Below are 27,520 nucleotides of genomic sequence, written 5' to 3'. Positions count from 1 at the left end.
CCCCTTCGTAGTGCATAATTGCTTAATTTTGTGGCTGGATGGAGCAGACAGGTGCTTGAGTAATGGCATGGTGACCTGGGAAACAGCCAGCATATTAAATAAGATGCCCTCATGCTACACCCATAAACATGCATATGGCCAGCATAGTGAGAAGTCTTACAACACCAGGTTAAAGTCCAACAGGTTTGTTTCAAACACTAGCTTTTGGAGCACTGCTCCTTCCTCAGTTGAATGAAGAGGTATGTTCCAGAAACATATATATAGACAAATTCAAAGATGCCAGACAATGCTTAGAATGCGAGCATTTGCAGGTAATCAAGGCTTTACAGATCCAGAGATAGGGGTAACCCTAGGTTAAAGAGGTGTGAATTGTCTCAAGCGAGGACAGTTGGTAGGATTTCACAAGCCCAGGCCAGATGGTGGGGGGTGAATGTAATGCGACATGAATCCCAGGTTCCCGTTGAGGCCGCACTCATGTGTGCGGAACGTGGCTATAAGTTTCTGCTCAGCAATTCTGCGTTGTCGCGCGTCCTAAAGGCCGCCTTGGAGAACGCTTACCCGGAGCTCAGAAGCTGAATGCCCTTAACTGCTGAAGTGTTCCCCGACTGGAAGGGAACATTCCTGCCTGGTGATTGTCGTGCGATGCCCGTTCATTCGTTGTCGCTGCGTCTGCATGGTCTCGCCAATGTACCACGCTAGATCATCGACATGGGCACCACCATTACAAGTGAGAACACCACCCACCAGGTACGCAGTACAAACTCGTGCGACTCGGCCAACGTTGTCTACCTCATACGCTGCAGGAAAGGATATCCCGAACCGTGGTACATTGGCGAGACCATGCAGACATGACACAGTGGTTAGCACTGCTGCCTACGGCGCCCAGGACCCAGATTCGGATCTCTGCCCTGGGTCACGGTCCGTGTGGAGTTTGCATATTCTCCCCATGTCTGCGTGGGTTTCTCCCCCACAACCCAAAGATGTGCAGGTGAGGTGATTGGCCATGCTAAATTGCCCCTTAATTGGAAAAAATAATTGGGCACTTGAAATTTTTTTTAAAACATTGCAATGAAGTTACTGTGAAAATCCCCTCGTCGCCACATTCCAGCACCTGTGTCGTGAATCGCGCTAGAGGCCTCTTGCGAGATTCAACAGACTCCTCCTGACACCAAGTTGGGCGCAACAAGGCCACTAAATTGTTTTATTTTGTGGGTCAGAAGCATGGAAAGAAATTACCAGAATTTAATTAAAAACAATGATTCTGGCATTATTGAAAGACTCAAGTCATTCAGTTATTATAAAACAGTAGTTCTGATTATAGGTGAATAGATACTGTGATCAAATTACTACAGCATCAGTAGATTTCATCTTGATATCTCACTTTCAGTCTTCTGCCAATGCAATTTAGGCCCTGTCGTGTTGTTCACCCTGGGGTAACACGGATTGCAATTAACCGATCAAGTATACACCAAACGAAGGCGTTGGTTCAATATGAGATTTATTGAACTCTAGTAATGAATCACACAGCTGCCTGTGGGTTGACTCTCTCCTGCCCTGAGCAACTAAAGCTAACTATCTAGACCAGGCTAGCTCTGATCCACGTGTAGGAGGTGTTGAATGATTTGGACACCCTGACTATCATAGCTATCACCAGTGGAAAGAGGCAGAGGGCTGTTGCCTCGTGTGTTTTTTTGGTGTAAGTCCCCCTCTGGTGCCCTGTCTTGTGATTGGACGTGTTCTGCTCTGTATATTAATTGGCTCATCTGGGTGTCTGTCACTGCCTGCTTTTACCTCATGATGTGCATGGGTGCATATTATGACAGGCCCCATCTGGGCTCTGACAATACACTGCCTGTTTTGCTCCAGGTCTGTGCTCCAAAATGAGCTGGGTCTCTAGCCAAGTCGTTTTAATAGAACTGTAGTAATGGCAGCTACCAAAGTGGAAAATATTGCAGGTATGGCCTGTCCACAAAAACCAGGCCAATATGATGCGGCCTCAGTACTGTACTGTGAATAATCAGGAACTGTTGGAAAGAGTTGTCAGCCATGGTATCAAGTGACACTTACTCATCAGTAACCTGCTCACTGGTGCTGAATTCGAGTTCCACCCGTAGTACTCTGCTGCAAAACTAATTCAGCCGTGGTGGAAATAGGGACAAGAGATTTGAATTCTAGATGTGAGGTGAGACTGACCGTCTTTGACAAACAAAAAAGTATTTGACCAAGTTTGACACAGAAGATTTCGAATAAAACTGAAGTCAGTGGGGGTCAGGTGAAAATCTCTCTGCTGGTTCATAGATAGAATTCACAGTGCAGAAGGAGGCCATTCGGCCCATCGAGTCTGCACCGGCTCTTGGAATGAGCATCCTACCCAAGGTCAACACCTCCACCCTATCCCCATAACCCAGTAACCCCACCCAACACTAAGGGCAATTTTGGACACTAAGGGCAATTTATCGTGGCCAATCCACCTAACCTGCACATCTTTGGACTGTGGGAGGAAACCGGAGCACCCGGAGGAAACCCACGCACACACGGAGAGGATGTGCAGACTCCACACAGACAGTGACCCAAGCCGGAATCGAACCTGGGTCCCTGGAGCTGTGAAGCAATTGTGCTATCCACAATGCTACCATGCTGCCCACCACGGTTGGTGTCCGACCTCGGACGAAGAGGGTTGCTGTGTACAGGTTAGGTTCAATGTTGTGTTCTGATGTTTCAGTAAGACATTTGTAGAAGCTTGTAAAGTTTAATGTAAAATATTTATTAACAAAAATAATTTTATAAATGCAAAACTTTAAAACCAGTTAACATTTAACTTAATGTTTAACTTTAACAGTTGAACAATGACATAAAACTCCCTCAATTTTACAATTTTTTTGCAATAGAATATACTTTCTCACTTAAACACAATAATTCAGTCTATTTGTAAAGGGGAGGAAGGGAAGAGTGGATTGAGGGAGGGAAGGAAGAGGAGAGGGAGGGAGGGAGGAAAGAGTAGAGGTATGGAGGGAAGAGGGAAGAGGGAAGAGGAGGAAGATGGGGGTAGGGGAGGGTTTTGACATATCAATTGTTAATGTGACATGTTCAATGTCCGAAAGCAGCAGCTGCTGAAGTGCAGTGTGTTCACACACCTCTGACATCATTTTGAGATGTCCTTTGGCGATACACTCTTCGGGGTGCTGATTGACTCTCTGCAATACCTGTCAGAGACATCGTTCTCATTTGCTCACAAGAGGCTTGCATATATCAACGAAGGCATTAAACTTTATTAAAGCATTTGAAGTAATCACTGAGGCTTCTAAGAATGAACATTACATCAGGGATACTCCTGAATAACACAGCTTAAAATACATTGCAAAATCCAAATGTACTTTAGCTCTGAATCAGCTGGGAAGACAGTCGCACTAACATTAATGTCCTGGAATGAGTCAACAGCACCAGTATCGAGACCATGATCATCCGAAACCAAACTCAGCTGGGCTGCGCATATGCTTAGGATGTCAAGATTCCCGACTACCAATACCAACTCCTAGATCAAGGAAGGATCCCAAATAAGAGGAGGACAAAGGAAGCTCTTAAAAGACACCTTGTAGGCTTAACTCCAGAAATGGAACATTTATGTCAATGTCTGGGAGACCTTTGCTCAGAAGAAACCTACTTGGAGGCCCTCCTGATTGTAGGGTCACAATTCTTCAAAAACACACATTGACAAGAGGAGGCCCGGAAAAGGAGCCAGAGAAAGGAACACCTGCGACCCAGCACGGTAGGGTAGCACAGTGGGCAGCACTGTTGCTCCACAGCGCCAAGGAACTGGTTCGATTCCCGGCTTGGGTCACTGTCTGTGCGGAGTCTGCACATTCTCCCTGTGTCTGAGTGGGTCACCTCCGGGTGCTCCAGTTTCCTCTCACTACGTCCTGAAAGACATGCTTGTTAGGTGAATTGGACATTCTGAATTCTCCCTCAGTGTACCCGAACAGGTGCCAGAGTGTGACAGCTAGGGGATTTTCACAGGAACTTCATTGCAGTGTTAATGTAAGGCTAGTTGTGACACTAATAAAGATTATTAGTATTATTAGAGTCCAAGGACTGATCCCACCTTTTGGAAACTCCTGCCAAGTGAATTCAAGTTATGGCTTGAGGATCTGGCTCATCAGCCATGCACGGACCCACAGAACCCGTGAACAGTGTCATGGAGTATCTCAGGTGGACAATCATATTCGTTAGTGAGTGATCACCATATTCTAGCCATTAATAATCATCTTTATTGTCACAAGTAGGCTTACATTAACACGGCAATGAAGTTACTGTGAAAAGCCCCTAGTCGCCACATTCCAGCACCTGTTCGGGTACACCGAGGGAGAATTCACTGTGCTACCGTGCTGCCCACGTAGCTCCTTTAATGGAATTAATATCCTCATGACGAACCAAAGTTTAAAAAAACATTAAATATATCTTCCGTTTATTGTATTTGCATTTTAAACATATTCATAAACACTAATAATATAAAACATTAACCTACCTAGCCTCTGTTGGACCGAAATATTTCAGTGTAAATACAAAGGTGTAAAATTCACCTAAAATCCAAGTGATCCAAGTTAGCGCTGTAGCTGCATTTTTCATTCAGCAGCTCCAGCGCAGCACAGGGCTTTGAGCTGTCAAAAAGAAAACCGGCTGGGAGTTTGAACACCGCGCGCTTCCAGCGCACATGCCTGTACGCCCATCTCTTATCATTTCCGGGTCAGTATGGCGTGCATGTGCGGCACACCAGCAACTTAAGTCGCTGGCCAAAGAGGAAGTTCTGGGCCATTGTGATTAAAAGGGTTGATGAAGCACCCCAGACCCTGCGGTACCCCTTGGCACAGAAGACCTCAATGCTTCCCGTGGACACCACGTGCTCCCTCTCCAGGGACACCCACCACCAATGAAGCTGGGGAAGAGGGACAAACAATCAGTTTGGATGGCCCCCTAGGTTTCCCGCTGGCTGGTCCCGTTAATGGCAAGTTTCTCCAGGCTGAGGAGCAGATTCATAAGGATGTCGTCCAACTTCCCTGCCCCTCGCCAGATCGGGTGCCCATAGTGGGGCTGAAGTGTAAACAAAAGTGTATTAAGAGGTTTGTTTAGAAACCAAAAAGGGGGTGCATCCTGAAACATTTAATGTAGACATGATCCACAGACTCTACAAAGCCGCATAAAAGGCAGGCAACTTGGCAGTCTGTGAACCGACCCAATCGATGGTTACATGGCAATGCTGCATGCAACACCCTCCACCCTAGGTCCCCAAGATTGAGGGGGAGGACTGCTCCATGGAGGGACCTCCAGTAGGGACCTCCACTTCCGGACGGCAACAAGGCACGCCAAGACATGTCCAGGCAACGGGTGAGGGCAAGGAGGTGAACAATGTGCAGCAGCAGCCAGACAGGAAATCCCTCCGTGCAGTACGAAAAGGCACGGAGGGCAAATTACACCACAAATATCCGGGGAACAGCTAATAGATGCTTCAGGTGTGAATTGAGGTATCGTTATACGATGAACTTTCTAAAGTGAAGAGAGATGGCCCTTGAAGTGACAAATGAGGAAGTGAATTATAAGGAAGAGATCACAATAATGATGAATCTGAACATATTCTTGGCACAAAGGGTTTTAGTTCTGTGGTGAATGTGTTAACTGCAGACTTCTTCAACTGTGCTGAGCTAGATAGTACTTCCATTTAAAATCCCCCCAGTGCAGAAGGCCATTCAGCCCATCAAGTCTGCACTGACCCCCTGATAGAGCACCCTACCTGGTCCACTCCTCCTCCCTGTCTCCATAACCCCATCTAATCTGCACATATTAGAACACTAAAGGATAATTTAGCATGACCAATCCACCTAACCTGTATATCTTTAGACTGTAGGTGGAAATCAGAGCACCGAGAGGAAACCCACACAAACAAGGACGGAATTTAACCAGGGTCCCTGGCACTGTGAAGCAGCAGTGCTAACCGCTATGCCACTGTGCTGCATGGTACATACTTGTACAGCATGTGCAACAGATTGGTTAAAATATTATGTTAATTCATTATGTAGGAAGGATCAATGTAACATTAAGGAATATAAACTACTTCCTTAGACTTGGCAATGCCAACACATTGAGCTCACTAAAGGGAGTTGTGATTCCATATAACATAGCTGGAGTAAGCAGGTTCTAGTCTCTAGTGAGATAACAACTATGCTGTTGAGCAAACCGTCTGTGACAATTACAGAAATGAAACTTGACATGGAGCACAATAAGGTAAATCTATTTTTTAGAAAGCCAATTGATCTGTAGAGTATCCAATACGATAAAATCTTACATTTCTCAATGGAATGTTAGCCAAACATTAATGGCATCAGGTGATAAGAATCAGAGAGAAAAATGTGTTTTAAAGTTACATAGGCAATTTTCTCATTCTTCTTGTCAAACATTAAAAATCCTGCTAAAAGATGCAGTTGTAGTTGATGGGGAGTACATGCAGTCACAGCCAGAAAATGTATGAGTCTCTCTCTCTGTAGTAAAAAGACTGTAAATCGATCATTTGGTGATTTAAAACTAATAACTGCTCTCAGTAGTGACTTTAACCTGATGTGCTTCTGTTAAATGTTTTTTTTAAAGTCTTCTGGATGTTAAAAGGAAAGCTTAAAGGAGTACTTTGTGTTGTATTCGTTGAGGATTGTATTTGATGGTTGCTAAGATGTTCACTGTTTGTTTTAAAAAGGTTAACTTGAGTTAATAGAATAAATATTGGTCAGTTTGACTCGTTGCAAATGGCACAAATTCAGTTACAAATTAAACAAATGGAACATGAGGAAGAATTAAAGCACCTTGAATATGAAAGTGGGAGAGAAGAAAAATAAAGAGAGAGAGAGAGAGAGAGGAAAAAGAGAGAGAAGAAAGGAAAACAGAAAGAATAGCCCGAGCAGAACAAAAAGAAAGAGAAAGGGAGATACAGATCAGGAAAAAAGATAAAGAGAGAGATTTTGAACTTCAGAAAATGGCTATGAAATATGACAGTCAGTTAAAATTGGCAGACGTGAAGGGAAGCGTACAGTTGGATGATAGTGATGAGGATAGTGAGAAAGAGTGTCAAAGTCGAAGGCTTGGTGGGAATCTATTTAATATGTTCAAGCATTGCCAAGGTTTGATGAGAAGGAGGTAGAAGCCTTTTTAATTTCATTTGAGAAGTGGCTTAACAAATGAAATGGCCACAGGACATGTGGGTATTACTGATTCAAACAAAGCTGGTAGGTAAGGCTAGTGAAGTGTTTGCATCACTATCGAAGGAGGTATCTGGGACGTATGAGGAGGTAAAAAATCCATCATAGGTGCATATGAACTAGTGCCTGAAGCCTACAGACAAAGGTTTAGAAATTTAAGGAAAGAACCTGGTCAAACATACATGGAGTTTGAAAGGATCAAACAGAGTAATTTTGATCGGTGGATAAGGGCTTTGAAAATAGATCAAACGTATGAAGCTCTCAGAGAAATTATACTTTGGAGGAGTTTAAAAGTTCAATTCCTGATGTAGTGAGAACTTATGTGGAAGAGCAGAGGGTTAAAACTGCTAGGTTAGATCATAGAATTTACAGTGCAGAAGGAGGCCATTCGGCCCACCGAGTCTGCACCGGCTCTTGGAAAGAGCAACCTACCCAAGGTCAACACCTCCCCCTATCCCAATAATCCAGTAACCCCACCCAACACTAAGGGTAATTTTGGACACTAAGGGCAATTTATCATGGCCAATCCACCTAACCTGCACATCTTTGGACTGTGGGAGGAAACCGGAGCACCCGGAGGAAACCCACGCACACACGGGGAGGATGTGCAGACTCCACACAGACAGTGACCCAGCCGGGAATCGAACCTGGGACCCTGGAGCTGTGAAGCCATTGTGCTATCCACAATGCTACCGCGCTGCCCATTAGCAGCATAAATGGCAGATGATTATGAATTAGTTCATAAATCAAAGCTTGGTTTCCGACATCAGTTTCAGCCGGTGAGGGATAGGAACTGGGGACATGAGAAATACTCAAGTGGTAAAGGTAAAGATGATCTGATGGGAGATAATAAGGAGAGTGTACCTCAGATTAAAAAATAAATCTAGGAGGGTGGAAAAGAAATGAAAAATTTCAAATGGTTTCACTGTAATAACTATTTCTACAATAATACATAGTAGGGACATAGAAACATAGAAAAAATAGGAGCAGGAGGAGTCCATTTGGCTCCATATGAGATCCCGCCTCCCTCGTTCTTTTGAATTCCAGTGAATACAATCTTAACCGATTCAATTTCTCCTCGTACGTTAATCCTGCCATCCCAGAATCAGTCTGATAAACCTTTGCTGCACTCCCTCTATAGGTAAAACATCCTTCCTCAAATAAGGAGACCAAAACTGCACACAATATTCCAGTGTGGTCTCACCAAGGCCCTGTATAATTGCAGCAAGACATCCCTGCTCCTGTACTCAGATCCTCTCACAATGAAGGCCAACATATTGTTTGCCTTCTTTACTGCCTGCTGCACCTGCATGCTTACCTTCAGTGACTGGTATTTGAAGACACCCAGGTCTTGTTGCATGTCCCCCGCTCCTAATTTATGGCCATTCAGATAATAGTCTGCCTTCTTGTTTTTGGTACCAAAGTGGATAACCTTGCATTTATGCAAATTATACTTAATCTGCCATTCATTTGCCAACTCACTTAACGTGTCCAAATCACACTGAAGGATCTTTGCATCCTCCACACAGCTCACTCCTACCTAACTTGGTGTCATCTGCAAATTTGGAGATACGACATTTCATTCCCTCATCTAAATCATTCATATCTATTGTGAATAGCTGGGGTCCTAACACCGAGCCCTGCATTACACCACTCGTCACTGGCTGCCTATTTGATAAAGACCCATTAATTCCTACTCTTTGTTTCCTAATTGCCAACCAGGGGCTGGATTCTCCGACCCCCGCTGGGTTGGAGAATCCCGGAGGGCGGCGTGAATCCTGCCCCGCCGTCCCGACGCCAGCTGCCGTATTCTCCAGTGCTGGTTTTTGTGCGGGAGCGGGGATCACGCCGCGCCAGTCGGGAGCCGTTGGGAAAGGCCCCCCAGGCAATTCTCCTGGCCCCGATGGGCCGAGCAGCTGTCAGTTTCTGGCCAGTCCCGCCGGAGTGGATTGGACATGGTCCCACACGGTTGGACCTGGCTGGTAGGCCGGCTGGTGCAGTCCTCGGGGGCGTCCGGGGGGGATCCGGCCCCGGAGGGGGCCACCACGGTGGCCTGGCCCGCGATCGGGGCCCGATGATCTGCGGGTGGGCCTGTGCCATGGGGCATTCCTTCCTTCCACGCTGGCCACTGTGGGGCTCTGCCATGGCCGGCGCGGAGAAGACACCCCCTGCGCATGCGCTAGAACATGCCGGCCGGTCTGCACGTGCGCTAACTCGCACCGACCCATCAGCACCGGTTGGCGCGGCACCAACCCCTCTGGCACTGGCCTAGCCCCCAGAGGTGCGGAGGATTCCGCAACTTTCGGTCGGCCCAACGGCAGAGTGGTTCGCGCCGCTTTTTACGCCGATGTCAGGCCATCTCCGGGATTCAGGAGAATCCCGCTGCAGTTTTCTATCCATCTCAATACACTACCCCCAATCCCATGCACATTAATTTTACACACTAATCTTTTGTGTGGGACTTTGTCAAAAGCCTTATGAAAGTCTAAATACACTACATCCACTGGTTCCCCTTTATTAATTCTACTCGTTACATCCTGGAAGAATTCCAGTAGATTTGTCAAGCATGATTTCCCTTTCATAAATCCCTGCTGACTGTGTGTTACTGCCACTGTTTTCTAAGAGCTCTGCTATGATAATGGTTTCTAGAATTTTCCCACTACGAACGTCAGGTCTTACTGGTTTATAATTCTCTGCTTTCTCTCTACCTCCCTTTTTAAATAGTGGAGTTATATGAGCCACCCTCCAATCTGACAAAAGGGCTATTATAGACAAAATCATGGAGACATGATTAGGCAGCTGACTTGGGACAACAGCAAAGTTTCTCACTGGAAAATTCCCTCCCATTATTAATGATGTGTTCAGAGACTTGTGTGAAAATATGAACAATATAATCAGTACACCACTGCAGTACACCCACTATTTGAGCCACTATTTACACCCTAAAGGAGTAAATGTTTTTTTGAATGTTGATGTTCTTGTTTACATCCTGACTCTTTTGATCTTTGATAAGGAAAGTAGTCATGTTTGTGTGAGGGTTACTATATTGGTAGGAGTACAGTCAAACCAATATAGGAGCAATGGGTGGAATATTCCTGGACCCAACAAGGTGAATTTGACAGCGGGGCTGGGAGGAAGGTGTCAGGTTGGTGGATCAACAAGCTCCTACCAGCAGTGTATTTTGCCGGAGGCCCATGGAAGTGGCAAAGGCTACATGCAGGGACAATCTGGCACTTGTTGCCCACAGTTAATTTTCACAAAATTGAATATCTTCAGAGGGCGCCTCAAGATAGAAGAGCTCCTGCTTCCCCCTCCTATAGCTGCAGCCGATTGGACGGCAGACGTGGAGGCAGGAAATTAGGAGGGTGCCTCCCGGTAGATTGGACCAGCGGGAATGCTGCTTGTAAGTATGGGTCATAGAATCACTACAGTTCAGGAGGAGACCATTCTGCCCCTTGAGTTTGCACCGACTCTTGGATAGTGCACTGTACCTCTGCTCACTCACTTGCCCTATCCCCACAACCCCATGCATTGTTTATCATGGACAATCCACCTAACCTGTACATTGTTGGACTGTGGGAGGAAAGTGGAGCACCCGGAGGAAATCCACACAAACACAGGGAAAGGTGTAAACTCTACCCAATCACCAAAGACCAGCATTGAACCCGGGTCCCTGGTGCAGTGAGGCAGCAGTGCCAACCACTGTATTTCCCATCAGGATCCTGAATAGTGATTATTTTTAAAGAACTTATAATTCCAGTAAATGTGATTCATGGTCACGCTCTGAGGGTCAGTAGGCCAGTTACAAATCAATATTATGCAGTTTCTGAATGATAAAGCATCTTGTAGTTATGGCTTATTAAGCTTTTGATCTTATTTACAGTGCAGGCAGGTGACATATGCTGTTGTATACTACTGTGTGCAATATGTTGGCATTCTGATGAACCATTATCATGCTCATTGACACCTGTGTGCATTATGTCACCATTGCTGAGGAATGACAAGTTCATTTTCAAACAGATAAAATTTCTCACTAAATCTAATTACAAATCAGAATCTTTTAACTCTAATGGAGCAAAAGAACATCAGCTCAAAACCTTCAGCCTGATTGCCTGTCCCTGTACAAACAGCACAGGAATCGGAATTCCATTCTTGTAATTGGTGCCCATAAATGATCAACTATGGCTCAGTGGTTGCACTCTTATTCCAGTGGCAGTAAAGCCTCTGTTCAGGCCCCATTCAGGATATTATCGGCCAAAACATCTGTATAATGCTGAGTTCCATGTTCTTCGAAATGCTGAATTTTGGATGTGAATGTGCCCAAATTTTAAAGGGTTAAATTGTGGCAACAGGTTGCAGAAAAATGGCTTGTATTCCAAGTAGAGTTTGGGGAGTAGTCTAATCACAGTACTTAAAATGACTCAGAAATGTGAATAGGGTGGATACAGCCAAACTATTTCTTTTTATGGGGGAATCCTGAACGAGATATTACGGGTGGGATTCTCCGCCCCGCTGTGCCACATTTCTGCCCCCGGCTGGCGGGCGTGATTCTCCGTTACGCCGGCCGTTCAATGGGGTTTCCCATTGTGGGGCAGCCCCATGCCGTCGGGAAACCCCCCTACGCCGGCATAACGGGAGAATGCTGTCGACGGAGAATCCCGGCCTATAATCTTCATGTTAGAGATCAGTAATTCAGTAAAATTTGGGAATATTTTTTCACACTCAAGAATAGTAGAAATCTGGGAATTCACTCCCCCAAACAATTATGGTCACTCAGTCAATGGAAATTTTCAAGACAATTTGTTTTTTAAGACAGAAGAATATCAACGGAACAAAGGCAGATAAGTTGAACTGAAGTAAAGATCACCCGTTGTCTAACTGAATGACGGAGCATGGTCAGGGGCTAACTGCCTCCCCCTGTGCCATTGTTCCTCAAATGAAGGCACTGTCTACTGGCTCAGATTAAGATAAGAAATACCATAATACTATTTGAAGAAGAACATGGGAGTTCTCCTGGTGTTCTAGTTACCGATCAACCCTCAATGAGTGCCAGAAACAGGCGAACTGCTCATTTATTCCATTGTTTGTTGAAGCTTGCTCCATGCAACTTGGCATACGCATTTGCCAACACGACAACAATGCAAACTGGCTTTAAGCATTTTGGCACGACCTTTTGAAGACATGAATGGAACCATATGAATGCATTTTCTTTTCTGTTATGTTTTAGCAGGAAAGGTGATTAGCCACATGTTCCCATCCAACCTGGGTTTTATGAAGTATAAAATACGAAACGCAACTTTTAGCAAGTAGAAAAGTTTTGAATTTCTGTCATTTCGTTAAAAGAGTGACAAAATTCATATTTATTTAAAAAAATAGTTGTATGATTAGTGGTTAGCACTAATCATACAACTTAGCAAAACATCATAAGTCATCGAAGTAATAAATATCTAGCTCTTCAACTTTTGTAGAAGCAACACAAATAGCTTTAGACACCACAATGAATCCAGAACATATATTGTTCCATATCCTGCAAGTATACCCTTTCAAAATTGCTGCAGAGCTGGAATTACATAGCATTATCCCGCATATTTAACTGCACAGTTTTGAACAACACATTTGATATCCTTTTGGGATTCTGTGCAACTGTTGAGTTGCATTTGCTCTCTGAAAACATACTTTTTAAATCAACTGTTGGTTTGTGCCAAAAACAAGGAATCTATGATTGTTATTTGCCTTTGCATTTGTTATTTGCCTTCTCTGTTCTCGCTTCTGATGAAAAATGTTATGCATGTCTATTTAAATTTAAGTAATTTATATCCAAATTTCAAGCAGTTTTCAAAAAGTATTTGCTTCTGAAGTAAGTGTAAGTTTTCCTCAATGCGGTGGAAGATTCAATGTGTACTAATGACAGCTAGACGAAGACAAAGTGGCGTTATAGTCATTTCATACAGTGAGATTACGACAGAGTCAATTTTCTAAATTGACTAAATAGATTAAATTATCGCTGCTAAAATCTGCCATTTTCAACTTAAACTGTTATTGAACTTAGACAGGCAATGCACAATGTGATACATCTACAACTGTGAATTGCATGTAGGGATGTCCTACTATTAGACATTCCCTTAGCTGTAGTGTATTGAAAATTCCACTCTGCATTTTGTCCACTCAGTCATCCATACCCATATATTAGTGGAGGTAGTTTAGAAGGGGAATAAAGGAATCCATGTTTTAACAGCACATGCAGTTCTGACTTTGAATTCTTTGTACTGAATCTGACTGCTTCATCCCAAGAACTTTACAATGGCAGTCAGGAGTGTGAGAAATAGAATTTATAGAATCCCTACATTGCAGAAGGAGGCCATTCAGTCCATCGAGTCTTCACCAACCCTCCAAAAGAGCTCACTAACTAGGCCCACTCGTAGCCCTATCCCAGAACCCTATGCATCGATCATGGCCAATTCACCTAACCTGCACACCTTTGGACTGTGGGAGGAAATCAGAGAACCCAGAGGGAATCCGCTCGGAAACGGGTAGAACATGCAAACTCCACATAGTCACCCAAGGCCGGAAGCAAACCTGGGTCCTTAGTGCTGTCAGACGGCAGGAAACATTGGGCAGGATTTAGCGGGCCTGTTTGTAAATCTCATTATTGCTGTTGAATCTCGCAAAAGGGTTTTGCGCCGACGAGATCTCAATCTGAGATCACCCCCAACCTCCCCCTTACCCTGCTGGTCACATTTTTAAAAAATGTACTTTATTCCAAACATGTGTTTAAAAAAACAGCAACATATAAAATACACACTCCACAAAATCCTAGACCCCACCCCCACTCCCCAACCACCCGTATATGTCCCCAATCCACCCTCCCCCAACTTATTCGGGAGCAACAGTTACACCAATAAAGCAACCTGGGAAATACCCTCCAATATTTTCGTGCCAAGTCCCTCACCTGCATATATCTAAATTAATTTACCGAGTGTAACTCAAACCTCTCCCACAACTCATCCATCCGGTCCTGGGGTTTTCCCCAACTTTATTCCCCGAATACTGTCAACCACCATCCTCAGCTCAGAGGCTCCTCCAACACTTGCCTCCTCTCTTCCTCCAACCTTGGAAACTCCAACCCATCCAAAAACTGTCCCATATCCCTTTCTCTCCACCCGGCTCGGCCCTGTACAGCTCCTCATGCTATCCCCTGAACACGTCGTTTATCTTCCCAGGCTCTGACACCACCTCCCCTTTCTCTGTTTGCACTCTTAGAATTTCCCTGGATGCCACCTGCCTCTGTAGCTGGTGGGCCAGCATAGAGCTCGCCTTCTCTCTATATTCATATTGTACCCCTCTCGGCCTCCGTAATTGCCCCACTACTCTTCCTGTCGTCAATCTATCAAACTGCCCCTGCAACCTCTTCGTCTTCGCCAACAATTCCTTAGTGGGAGAGTGGTAGTCACCACTGTTGTATATATATTGCATAGGAGGTGTATCACGGTAAGGCTCCTGTACTACAGGTACGGGGGTAGATCCCTGCCTGCTGGCTCCGCCCAGTAGACGGAGTATAAATGTATGGGCTCTCCGAGCTGCAGCCACTTCAGCAGCAGCTGCGGGAGGCTACACATCTCTGCGTAATAAAGCCTCGATTACACTCAACTCTCGTCTCATCGTAATTGATAGTGCATCAATTTATTATGCAGAGATTTAACAACGATGGATCTCCGCATCAAGCCTGATCGCCTGCAGCTGCACCCTCAAGCAGACAACGCCAAGTCGGCCTTTGCACATTGGCTAGCTTGCTTTGAAGAATACATCAGATCTGCGACAGAACTACCCTCAGAGGCTCAGAAGCTCCAGATCCTTTATACGCGGCTGACCTCCGATATCTTTCCCCTCATTCGGGACGTGCCTACCTACACTGAGGCCATGGTGCTACTGAAGGAGAACTACACTCAGCAGACCAACAAAATCTACGCAGGCACCTCCTGTCCACGCGGCATCAACTCCCCGGTGAGTCTGTGGAAGATTTCTGGCGTGCCCTGCACACCCTGGTGAAGGACTGCGACTGCCAGGCCGTTTCGGCCATTGATTAGGGACGCTTTCGTTATGGGAATAGGGTCAGCGTACATCCACCAGCGCCTCTTAGAAGGGGCTACCCTCGACCTCGCGGTGACCAAGAAACTCAGGATCTCACTCACAGTCGCCTCCCACAATGTACAGGCATACGCCCCCGACCGCACGGCGCCCCCCCCTGGACATCATGGACCCCGCCATCGAACACCCCATCATGGACCCCACCAGCGACCGTCCCCAGCCAACTCCAAACCTGCACCGCACGGCAGCCAACCAACCCCGTGGGACGCAAGTGCTACTTCTGCAAAAAGACAAAGCACCCCCGTCAGCGCTGCCCGGCGTGGAGGGCATTCTGCAAGGCCTGCGGGAAGAAAGAACATTTCGCTGTTGTGTGCCAGGCCCGCTCGATCGCCGCTGTAACCAGACCCATTTTCCCTGCACCACCCACGTGCGACCCTTGGCCATCTTCCTCGCCTCAGACCACGTGCGGCCCGTGGGCGTCACCATCTTGCTTGCCTCAGAACACGTGCGACCCGTGGGCGCTGCCATCTTGCTTGCTCAAGACACCATCTTTAACGCCGCCTGCCCCGTGGGCGCCGCCATCTTCCCCACCTCAGGACCCCTGCTCGTTGGGCACCTCATCGTGCTGCTCATTACCTGCAACCGACGCCGACCAGCCAGGGACCTTCCAACACCAGCCATGCCTCGCCTCCATCACGATCGACCAGTCCTGACCGCACAACCTCATGACCGCGCTGACGACAGTGAAGGTCGATGGGCACAAGACATCATGCCTTCTGGACTCCGGGAGCACTGAGAGCTTCATCCACCCCGATACGGTAAGGCGCTGCTCCCTCACGGTACACCCCATTAACCAGAAAATCTCCCTGGCCTCCGGATCCCACTCTGTGGCAATCCGGGGGTACTGCATCGCCACCCTCACCATCCAGGGCGTAGAGTTCAATGTCTTCTGGCTCTACGTCCTCCCCAACCTCTGCACTGCTTTGCTACTTGGCCTGGACTTCCAGTGCAACCTTCAGAGTCTAACCCTGAAATTTGTTGGGCTCCTACCACCCCTTACTGTCTGCAGTCTCACGACCCTTCAGGTCGACCCGCCTTCTCTGTTTGCAAACCTCACCCCGGATTGCAAACCCGTCGCTACCAGGAGCAGATGGTACAGTTCCCAGGACAGGAACTTCATCAGGTCTGAGGTCCAGCGGCTGCTACGGGAAGGTATTATCGAGGCCAGCAATAGCCCCAGGAGAGCCCAAGTGGTAGTTGTGAAAACTGGGGATAAAAACAGGATCTTGTTGACTACAGTCAGACCATCAATCGGTACACACAGCTCATCGCGTACCCTCTCCCATGCATATCTGATATGGTCAATCAGATTGCACAGTACTGGGTCTTCTCGACAGTGGACCTGAAATCTGCCTACCACCAGCTCCCTATTCACAAGGCGGACCGCCCGTACAGTGCATTTGAAGCGGACGGCCGACTTTACCACTTCCTTAGGGTTCCCTTCGGCGTCACTAACGGGGTCTCGGTCTTCCAAGGGAGATGGACTGAATGGTTGACCGGTACGGACTGCGGACCACCTTCCCGTACCTGGATAATGTCACCATCCGTGGCCACGACCAGCAGGACCACGATGTTAACCTTTCCAAATTCCTCCACACCGCCAAACTCCTCAACCTAATGTACATCAAGGAGAAATGAGTGTTCAGCACTAACCGATTAGCCATCCTCGGCTATGTGGTCCAGAACGGAGTTCTGGGGCCCGATCCCGATCGCATACGCCCCCTCATGGAACTCCCCCTTCCGCACTGCCCCAAGGCCCTCAAACGATGCCTGGAGTTCTTGTCGTACTACGCCCAGTGGGTCCCAAACTATGCGGACAAAGCCCGCCCACTCATTCACTCTATTGTTTTCCCACTGATGGCCAAGGCTCACCAGGCCTTCAACCATATCAACGCCGACATCGCCAAACCCGCGATGCAAGCGGTCGACGAGACGCTCCCCTTCTAAATCGAGAGCAATGCCTCCATCCTCAACCAGGCAGGCAGACCTGTGGCATTCTTTTCCCGCACCCTACATGCCTCTGAAATTCGGCACTCCTCCGTCGAGAAGGAGGCCCAAGCCATCGTAGAGGCTGTGCGACATTGGAGGCATTACCTGGCCGGCAGGAGATTCACTCTCCTCACTGACCAACGGTCGGTTGTCTTCATGTTCAACAACACACAGCGGGGCAAGATCAAAAATGACAAAATCTTGAGGTGGAGGATCGAGCTCTCCACCTACAATTATGAGATTTTGTATCGCCCTGGTAAGCTCAATGAGCCCCCCGATGCCCTAACCCGAGGTACATGTGCCAGCGCACAACTGGACCGACTCCGGACCCTGCACGATGATCTCTGTCACCCAGGGGTCACCCGGTTTTTTCACTTCATAAAGGCCCACAATCTGCCCTACTCCATCGAGAAGGTCAGGGCTATCACTAGAGACTGCCAGATCTGCGCGGAGTGTAAACCGCACTTCTACCGGCCAGACCGAGCGTGCCTGGTGAAGGCCTCCCGCCCCTTTGAACGCCTCAGCGTGGACTTCAAAGGGCCCCTCCCCTCCACCGACTCCAGGACGATCCATCCTCCCCTTGGTCCCACCCGGGATGAAGATGAGGTCAACATGCTCCCGGAGTCACTGGCGACTGAACCGACGTCTGCATCGCCACCGGGACTGCGGCGCTCACAACGGCGGATCAAGGCGCCCGATCGACTGAATTTGTAAACTTTTCCTAAAATGTTATCGTATACCTGTGTGGTGAATGTAATTCACACTGTAATATATATTATATCATATCACTGTAAGCTCGACATACGAGCAGTTGCGTTGCCCTACCACTAGGGGGAGTTGCACTGGGAATGTACAGGAGTTTGTACTTGGCCTCCACCCTTGGCTCCACCCACAGCTCCTCCCCCTAGACTGACGTATAAAGGATGATGCCGAAGAGCCAGCCACCAGTTTATCTGGAGTTCATCGTGTTACAGGCTGGCTCTGTTGTAAGTTGATCAAAACCACTGTTCACATCCTAAAGCACGTGTCTCGTGAATTGATGGTCACATCAACCTGTAACTGCCAAAAGATTTGAAACCAGCCTCCACCCCGGCCTCTGCACTTTATAATAATAATAATCTTTATTATTGTCACAAGTAGGCTTACATTACACGACAATGAAGTTACTGTGAAAACTCCCTAGTCGCCATACTCTGGCACCTGTTTGGGTAGACTGAGGGAGAATTTAGAATGTCCAATTGTCGAAACAAGCACGTCTTTCGGGACTTAAGGAGGAAACTGCAGCACCCGGAGCAAACCCACATAGACACGGAGAGAATCTGCAAACTCCCCACAGTGACCCAAGCGGGAATCGAACCTGGAACCCTGGCCCTGTGAAGCAGCAGTGCTAACCACTGTACTACCGTGCCGCCCCGAGCTAAGCCTTACCTCCAGCCAATGCGGCGCATGACCTGAAATCACAATTCCTGCATGCTCTCCCCCACCATCAACATTGCTCGACTCACCACAATGAAATTAATCCGTGAGTACACCTTATATACGGTGAGAAGGAGTACTCCCCGTGCACCCCCCCCCCCCCCCCCCCCCCCCCCCCCCACCACCTCAACCCCCCGGGTTCCTGAACCACCACAGGTCAAGTATTCCCATACGTTCCATAAACCCTCCCAGTTCCTTCGCCATCCTCGATCTTCGACTTCGGGCTCGACCTGTCCGCCTTTGGTTCCATCACACAATTAAAATCTCCACTCATAATCAGCTGGTGCATGTCTAAGTCTGGGATCGCTCTCAATAAACACTTTACAAACCCCACATCATCCCAATTTGGCACATATACGTTGACTAGCACCACCGGCCACCCCGTTGGTGATATGATCAGATTCACGACCAGAAAGACCGTGAACTGATTTCCATACATTTGAATAAAATGACATAAACTTCCTGGGCAGACAGCGCAATGCCCGTTCATGCCTTATCCTCCCACCCAGTCAGTGTGACGTCAGGCCGGCCTGAAGCACTACTGGTTTTCAAAAAATGAAAACCATTCGTGACGACCACGCTGGGGATGCAAAGCCTAGTATAACCCCTGTCTGTGCACAATCTATCATCTTTTGATATACATTTGGAACTATCATCTGTGATCCCACACAAGTGAAAGTAGTTGTGGCATTTCTAAGGTGTAAGGTTTTGTAATTATGGATAACAAAAGAAAAAAGGCCTTATTCTTCACGATGGATATGAAGAATCGGAGGGCACTTTTGAGACACCTGAGCAAAATGACCACTGGAAAGCTCCAGCTCCAATCAACTATGCACACACAGCTTCCTGAGTCAACCTGCAGAGTCAGAGATCAGCATATGTCAGGAAGACTTTCCCATTGTTTCCAGTGATGTCTCCCCCCTATTCACTGGAGGGGGTGCTGTCGGTGATGGGGTTGGAGGAGGGAGTCACCTGAGCTATTTAGGGGATGATTATGGGGGAGGATGCAGTGTCTTTGGAGTGGGTGAAGGCCAAATGGGAGGAGGAATTGGGAGAGGGGGTCCTTATGGTGTGGGGTGTTGCAGAGGGTGAATGCGCTGACTCTTGTGCGAGGCTAGGGTTGAAGGTAGGCGCACCTGACGAGGCCGAGGAGGAGTCCGTTGTTTCTGGGGATGGAGGCTGTGAGCAGTGTGGGATGGGGCCAGCCAAACAGGTACATATGTTTTGGTCATGCCTGAAGTTGAGGAAATTCTAGGACTCATTCTTCAGCACATTTTGGCGATCTTGCAAATGAACTTAGAAACCAGTCCCCTGAATCCATATTCAGGGTGTCGGATCTGCCAGAGTTGCAGTGAGAGGTGGGGGCAGATGTTTTAGCTTTTGCTTCGTTGGTGGTTAGAAAGCAGGTCCTCTTGGGGCGGAAGTCAGCCTCTCCACCCTATGCTTTGGTGTGTTTGGAGAAAGTCAATTTCACCTTGAGAGAGAATGTGGAAGGGATTCATAAGAGATGGTGCCCGTTTTCAGTACGGTACGGTAGCATAGTGGTTAACACAGTTGCTTCACAGCTCTAGGGTGCCAGGTGCAATTCCTGGCTTGGGTCACTGTCTGTGCGGAGTCTGCACATTGTCCCCATGTCTGTGTGGATTTCCTCCGGATGCTCCGGCTCTCTCCCACAGTCCAAAGACATGCGGGTTAGGTGGATTGGCCATACGGAATTGCCCTTCGTGTCCAAAAAGGTTAAGTGGGGTTACTGAGTTCGGGGATAGGGTGGAGTAGGGTTCTCTTTCCAAGGGCTGGTGCACACTCGATGGGCCGAATGGCCTTCTGCACTGTAAATTCTATGATTCTATGATTTATTTCTCACTTTAAGGAACTGGCCTCCGTCAGCTTCTGGGGTGGTGGGGGGGGGGGGGGGGGTGTTAGTTTCTGGTTTCTGGGTGATAGTTGGAGGGAGGGGAGGTTGCTTTTTCTATTTTTGTTTTTCTTGCCTTAAGTTTATATATAAAATGTTGAAAATTTTATTAAAATATTTTCAGAAAATAAATATATATTTTCCAATGTTGGAGATGGATAAGAATCTTTGCTGCTGGCATTAAATTGGACCATAATGTTTTAAGTTTGAATTTTTAATACTGTTAAATTTCCGTCTATTATTTACTTGAAACAGATGGGGATGATTCCAGCTAACACAAAATGATGACTGTAGATTAGTATGAGAAGGTAATGATCTAATATGTAGGTTTTATTTTTGAGAACACAACCTCTGAGCAATGGAAGCTGAAGCTGGATTGCAGCAAGGGGAACAGGAGAATGCAGCCACTGAATACCTGTTGGCCTTTCTTGCATGATCTCCCTGGTGAGGTTTTCGAGCAGGTTGGCCCTGCTCGAGGGCAGCACGGTAACACAATGGTTAGCATATTTGCTTCACAGCTCCAGGGTCCCAGGTTCGATTCCGGCTTGGGTCACTGTCTGGACAGAGTCTGCACATTCTCCCCGTGTGTGTGTGGGTTTCCTCCGGTTTCCTCCCACAGTCCAAAGATGTGCAGGTTAGGTGGATTGGCCACAATAAATTGCCCTTCGCGTCCAAAAAGTTGGGTGTGGTTACTGGGTTATGGGGATGGGGTGGGGGCATGGGCTTGGGTGGGGTGCTCTTTCCAAGTGCTGGTGCAGACTCGATGGGCTGAATGGCCTCCTTCTGCACTATAAATTCTATGAGATCCAATTGTACTTGGACTGTGAGGACAGCTGGGAATGATTGGAGAGGGTGGGAACACAAATGTTATCCTGAGGGAGGACAGCAGGTTTGTATTCATGGAGCTACTGATACTCTCCTGGAGCAGTGCCTCAGCAGTCCTAGTAATCTGTTAAAGACAGATTGGTGAACTGCTTGTGATACTCCGAAAGCCCCTTTGATTGTTATTATCCAGACCAATGATGGCAGCAGTCTGGGTTTTCACTAGCCGCACTTATCTGCAGCCCATTGAAGCCATTATCTACATAATCTGCAGCAGAACCAGTGGGCAATCTCAGCCTCTGTCAGGCTGGAACCACCATTGCCCCCTCCTCTCTCCGCTGCTTTAGCCATTGTGCACCACATGCAATCCCTGCTTTATCATATCCTCTGAACTACATGTAACCGGATTCTCCGCCCCAAGACTAAGTGTTGATGCTGGGGCAGGATTGGTGGAAATCTACGACAGCAAAATTGGCACCTCACCATCACCATTAGGGGGCTAGCACCGGCGCCGCTTGGAACACAATTGATTCCAATGAGAAACAGCACGACATGCCGGCACCCATACAGGTCGCCATGGTTTGCTGTCCTAGCCACTGAAGCCATCCCCTGGGCTGCAGGTACGGACTGACTGTCTAACACTGCGTCTTCTGATTCCCACCCCAACCCCCTAGGCGAAGGCCGCTCATAACAGCCGAGAGCGGGAGAAGTCTGGAGGGGGTTCGTCAGATCTGGAGCCCCGAGCAGAGCCGAGGGCACGGTACATGGTTAGCAGCCCCGAGGAAAGGGCAGTCACCGAGGCGGAAGTCGGTTTTGGGCGAGGAAGTGAGACCCCGCTGTGTTGCGGTTCCCCATGGCATGTGTATCACCTCCCCCCCCCCCAACGACTACTCCCACACCACCCGCACATGCACCACCATCCCCACATCATCCTCACCCTCACACCCACACCACCCAACACACACCTCCCCTTTCCACAACACATCCCACCACCACCATTCCCCACGGCCCGCAGTGCAATCATACGTTTTGTCTTGGGTCTTGCAGGAACTGCTGGCGATGGGGCCGGCCCTTCTGGTGTCCTCTGCTCCGAACCTCAGACACAGCCAGACCCCAGGTGCTGGGCAGTGATGACAACGACCATCACAGACGGAAGCCCTCGAACTGCATCTCTGGACACCCAGAGCATGAGTCTGTGGATGACACTCATTTCCCATCCCAGCTCAGCGTAAAGAGGCTCCTGGGGCACTATCTGCTGTGCATGACTCACAATCTCCGGTACAGCAGGTGGAAGCGGGAACTCACTAGGGGGCGGACAGTTGGAGGGTGGCTGATACCAGGGACTTGCTGCCGTCCAGGTTTCTGGTTTTGGGTTTCTGGAACGGATGGTTCCATCGATTGTGGAGATGCAGTTGCAGAGCCAGGGACTACATGAGGGTTTGTCGGCAAACATCCAGTACCTGCAGGTGCAGTTGGAGGAGTTCCACCACGTGCAGTAAAATGAATTGACGCCGACCACGTGTGCCACCCAGGCCAACAGCGCATGGATGTCGTCTGCAGTGGAGGCCTTGGGGGTGATGGTTTCGGCCATGCATCAACATGTCAAAGGCTTGGGGCACTCTGTGAAGGCAGTGGCTGAGGCCCGGGTCAGGGCTGCCCTATTACAGGCCACCATGTGCCAGGGCCACCTAGACATTGCAGTGGCGCTCCTGAGCATGGGCCTGTCACAGAGGGCCATGGCTGAGAGTGGGGCGGCATTACCCTGGCGCTGGCCAACATGGCACAGACACAGAGAGAGGTGGCCCTGTCCCAGAGGGAGATGGCACAGTCACTGGCTGATATGGCACACAGCCAGAAGGTGGTAGCATGGTAGCACAGTCGCAGTGTGATGTGGCGTACTCCCAGATGGAGGTGGTCCACTCTCTGTGCTGCATGTCTGCGAGCATGCAGATCCTGGTCAAGATGGCAGCTGGCCTCCAGGACTGGCAGCGCCAGGTGGTGAGGAGTCTCCGGGATTAGCTCCACTTGCACCCCCTTCCCGTGGAGTAGCTCGGGGGCCACCGGGCACCACGAGGGAGAGAGGGAGTAGGAGGTGATGGGGTTCATGCTGGTGATTCCGCAGAGAGGTGCCGGAACTCAGCAACGCCTTGTTCTCCCCCCCCCCCCCCTCCTCTCCCTGGCACATCACATGGGCAGTGGGCAAAACAGGGTGACACCATGCTACCTGGGACACATGTTATGGGCCAGGGTTTAGAGAACCCCAAAGTGTATCATGGAGTCCACCTGACCCACAACTTTTAATAGATTGTGGTATGGGGAGCAGGTGTCCCACTCTACAGGTGTGGTACAACATAAATGGAAAAGTATTTTTTAAAGCAAAACAATGTTTACTCTATGAACCCAAGTTAACCTTTTCAAAACATACAGTGAACATCTTAGCAACCATTAATTTAAATACAACCCACAAAGAATACAACACTAAGTAATCCTTTAAGCTTTCATTTTCACATCCATAAGACTTAAAACCTCTTTTACCAGAAGCACATTAGGTTTATTTTCACTACTGAGAACATTTATGATTTTGAAATCACCAAATGATCAAGAGATAGTCTTTTCATGGCAGAGAGATCAACAGTGCACCTGCTCTGTCTGGCTTCAGCTCCAACACTGAAAACGAAACTAAAACACACCCTGCAGCAAACAGCCTAAAACGTAAGTACAAAACTGACAGACAGCCCAGCTCCACCCACTCTCTGACATCACTGCAGTAGTTAACACCCATTTCTTAAAGGTACTCTCACAACAGATATTTATATACACACCCATTTCTTAAAGGTACTCTCGCATGGCACCTCCCTCCAAGAAAAAAAATTAACCATCAACTTCAAGATGGTTTCATTATTCACCTTTTCACTGTCCTTTAAGAAATGCACACAGTAAATATACTTTTTGTTTCAAAAAACAACACACGCAAACAAGAATAATAATATAGTCCATTTTGTTCTTCTTCCTCCAACTGAAATACGTCTCGATTGACAGTCTCTTTGAACAAGAAGGTCTCTGCATGATCCATCCATTTCTCTATGCCTCGGCATAAATTCAGATACTTTAGTTCAATCTGATCACAGAGTCCCTTGCAATGCTCCAACACCTGAGCATTGGTTATCACAGCTTTCAAGCCGTCAAATGCCTGTTGAAACTCCGCTGTCCACTGGAATCTGTTACACTTCTTGAGCAAGTCCGTCAGTGGAGCAATGACGCAACAAAAATTTTTCACCAATGTTCAAACAAATCCACTCATGCCAAGAAATCGCACTATTTCCCTTCGTCTTGAGGGTATTGGAAACTCCTCAATAACTGTAGGTTTCACCATCCCATGTGACCATTCGACCCTGTCCGATTGTATGGCAAAGGAAAGTGACTTGGGCTATTCCAAATTTACTTTTTGCTAGGTTTATCACCAAACCCGCCTCCTGAAGTCGTTGAATAACTCCATCAGATGCTTCAAATGTTCTGTCCATGTCTGGCTGAAAATGACCAGATCGGTGATGTATACCGCACAATTGGGTAATCCTGAAATGACTTTGTTAGTTAACCGTTGAAATGTGGTTAGGGTGTTTTTCATGCCAAATCGCATAACTTTGAATTGGTATGTACCACCTGGAGTCACAAAAGCTGAAATCCCCTTCGCCCTTTCGGTTAAAGGTACCTGCCAGTAACCTTTAAGTAAATCCAGTTTAGAAATAAAAGCTGATTGTCTCACTTTCTCAATACAATCCTCCAAATGTGGGATAGGATAAGAGTCCGTTCTTGTAAATGCATTAACCTTTCTATAGTCCACACACATCCATTGGGTGCCGTCTGGTTTAGGCACCATCACTACCGTGAGCTCCATTGGCTGCAACCCACTTCAATCATGCCATTTTTCAGCATACTCTCAATCTCTTTGTTAACCTGTGCCAATTTTAAAGGGTTAAGTCTATGTGGATGTTGGTTGATTGGAACAGCCTTTCCCACATCTACATCATGTATAGCCATTTTAGTACTTCCCAATTTATCTCCACAAACTTGCCCATGTGATATCAATAACTCTTTCAGGTCAGTTTGTTTTTCCTCTGGAAGGTAACTCAACAATTTATCACAATTTTTAAGAACATCCTCGTTTTCCAATTTAATTTGAGGTATGTCAAATTCACAGTCATCTAGATTTGTTTTGTCACTTTGAGTTAGAATCATTAAAACATCCTCCTTTTTCTTTCCTTCCCTTTCAAAGTACCTTTTAAGCATATTCACATAACACACTCAGTGAGACTTCCTTCTATCTGGTGTTTTTACCACATAATTCACCTCACTTAATTTCCTTTCAATCTGATAAAGTCCACAAAACCTAGCTTCTAAAGGTTCACCTACCACTGGTAACAACACTAAAACTTTATCTCCACTGGCAAAACTACGGACTTTGGATTTCTTGCCCATCACCCGTTTCATCACATGTTGTGCAACTTTTAAATGTTGTCTAGCCAATTCAGCTGCTCTATTTAATTGTTCCCTAAAATTTGACACGTAATCCAATAATGTAATTTACGATTTCTCACTCACCAATTTTTCCTCAATCAATTTAAGTGGTCCTCTTACCTCATGACCAAAAATTAGTTCAAAAGGACTGAATTTGGTTGACTCATTCGGTGCATCCCTAATTGCAAACAATACGAACGGAATTCCTTTATCCCAATCCTCTGGATAATCTTGACAATAAGCCCTCAACATTGTCTTTAATTTCTGATGCCACCTTTCTAACGCTCTCTGCGATTCTGGATGATACGCAGTTGATTTAAATTGTTTTATTCCTGAGCTATCCATAACTTCTTTGAATAGCTTTGAGGTAAAATTTTTATCCTTGATCCGATTGTATTTCTGTGGGTAGTCCATAGCTAGTAAAGAATTTAAATAACTCCTCCACAATCTTTTTAGCTGTAATATTACGTACTGGAATGGCCTCTGGAAACCTCGTAGACACATCCATTAGAGTCAAAAGATATTGATTCCCACTTTTGGTTTCAGGAAGCGGTCCTACACAATCAATTAGGACCCTCGTAAAAGGTTCCTCAAATGCTGGAATGGGTATTAAGGGCGCTGGTTTTATCACTGCTTGAGGTTTCCCTATCACTTGATATGTGTGACATGATTGACAAAATTTAACTACAATAAAAATGTTTTTGGATTTTAGCTTGAGTTTTCCTTATTCCCAAATGACCTCCCACTGGTATCTCATGTGCAACTCACAACACCTACTTTCTATACCCTGCCGGCAATACTACTTAGAACATAGAACAGTACAGCACAGAACAGGCCCTTCGGCCCTCGATGTTGTGCCGAGCCATGATCACCCTACTCAAACCCACGTATCCACCCTATACCCGAAACCCAACAACTCCCACCCCCCCCACCTTAACCTTACTTTTTAGGACACTACGGGCAATTTAGCATGGCCAATCCACCTAACCCGCACATCTTTGGACTGTGGGAGGAAACTGGAGCACCCGGAGGAAACCCACGCACACACGGGGAGGACGTGCAGACTCCGCACAGACAGTGACCCAGCCAGGAATCGAACCTGGGACTCTGGAGCTGTGAAGCATTTATGCTAACCACCATGCTACCGTGCTGCCCAACTTGATGAACTTCTGCCCACTTTTCATCCGCCTGCATATGTAAAGGTCTCCATTTTCTCATCAAGACATCACTTTTACGGTAATAACACTCTGATATCCACTCAGATTCCTCTTATGTGTATGCTTTCTGATACATCCGTTTTATTTCTATAAATTTTTGTTGTAACTCTGCCAATTTTCCTGAGCTAAAAATATCCGCTTCATCCTCCACCTGTTCTTGTTCTTTTTCAACCATCTGATCAAAAATCGTTTCTGATAATTGCACTTCC

This window comes from Scyliorhinus canicula, chromosome 10 (assembly GCF_902713615.1).
Source record: "Scyliorhinus canicula chromosome 10, sScyCan1.1, whole genome shotgun sequence".
Classification (NCBI taxonomy): domain Eukaryota; kingdom Metazoa; phylum Chordata; class Chondrichthyes; order Carcharhiniformes; family Scyliorhinidae; genus Scyliorhinus; species Scyliorhinus canicula.
Note: the sequence above shows the minus strand (reverse complement) of the source record.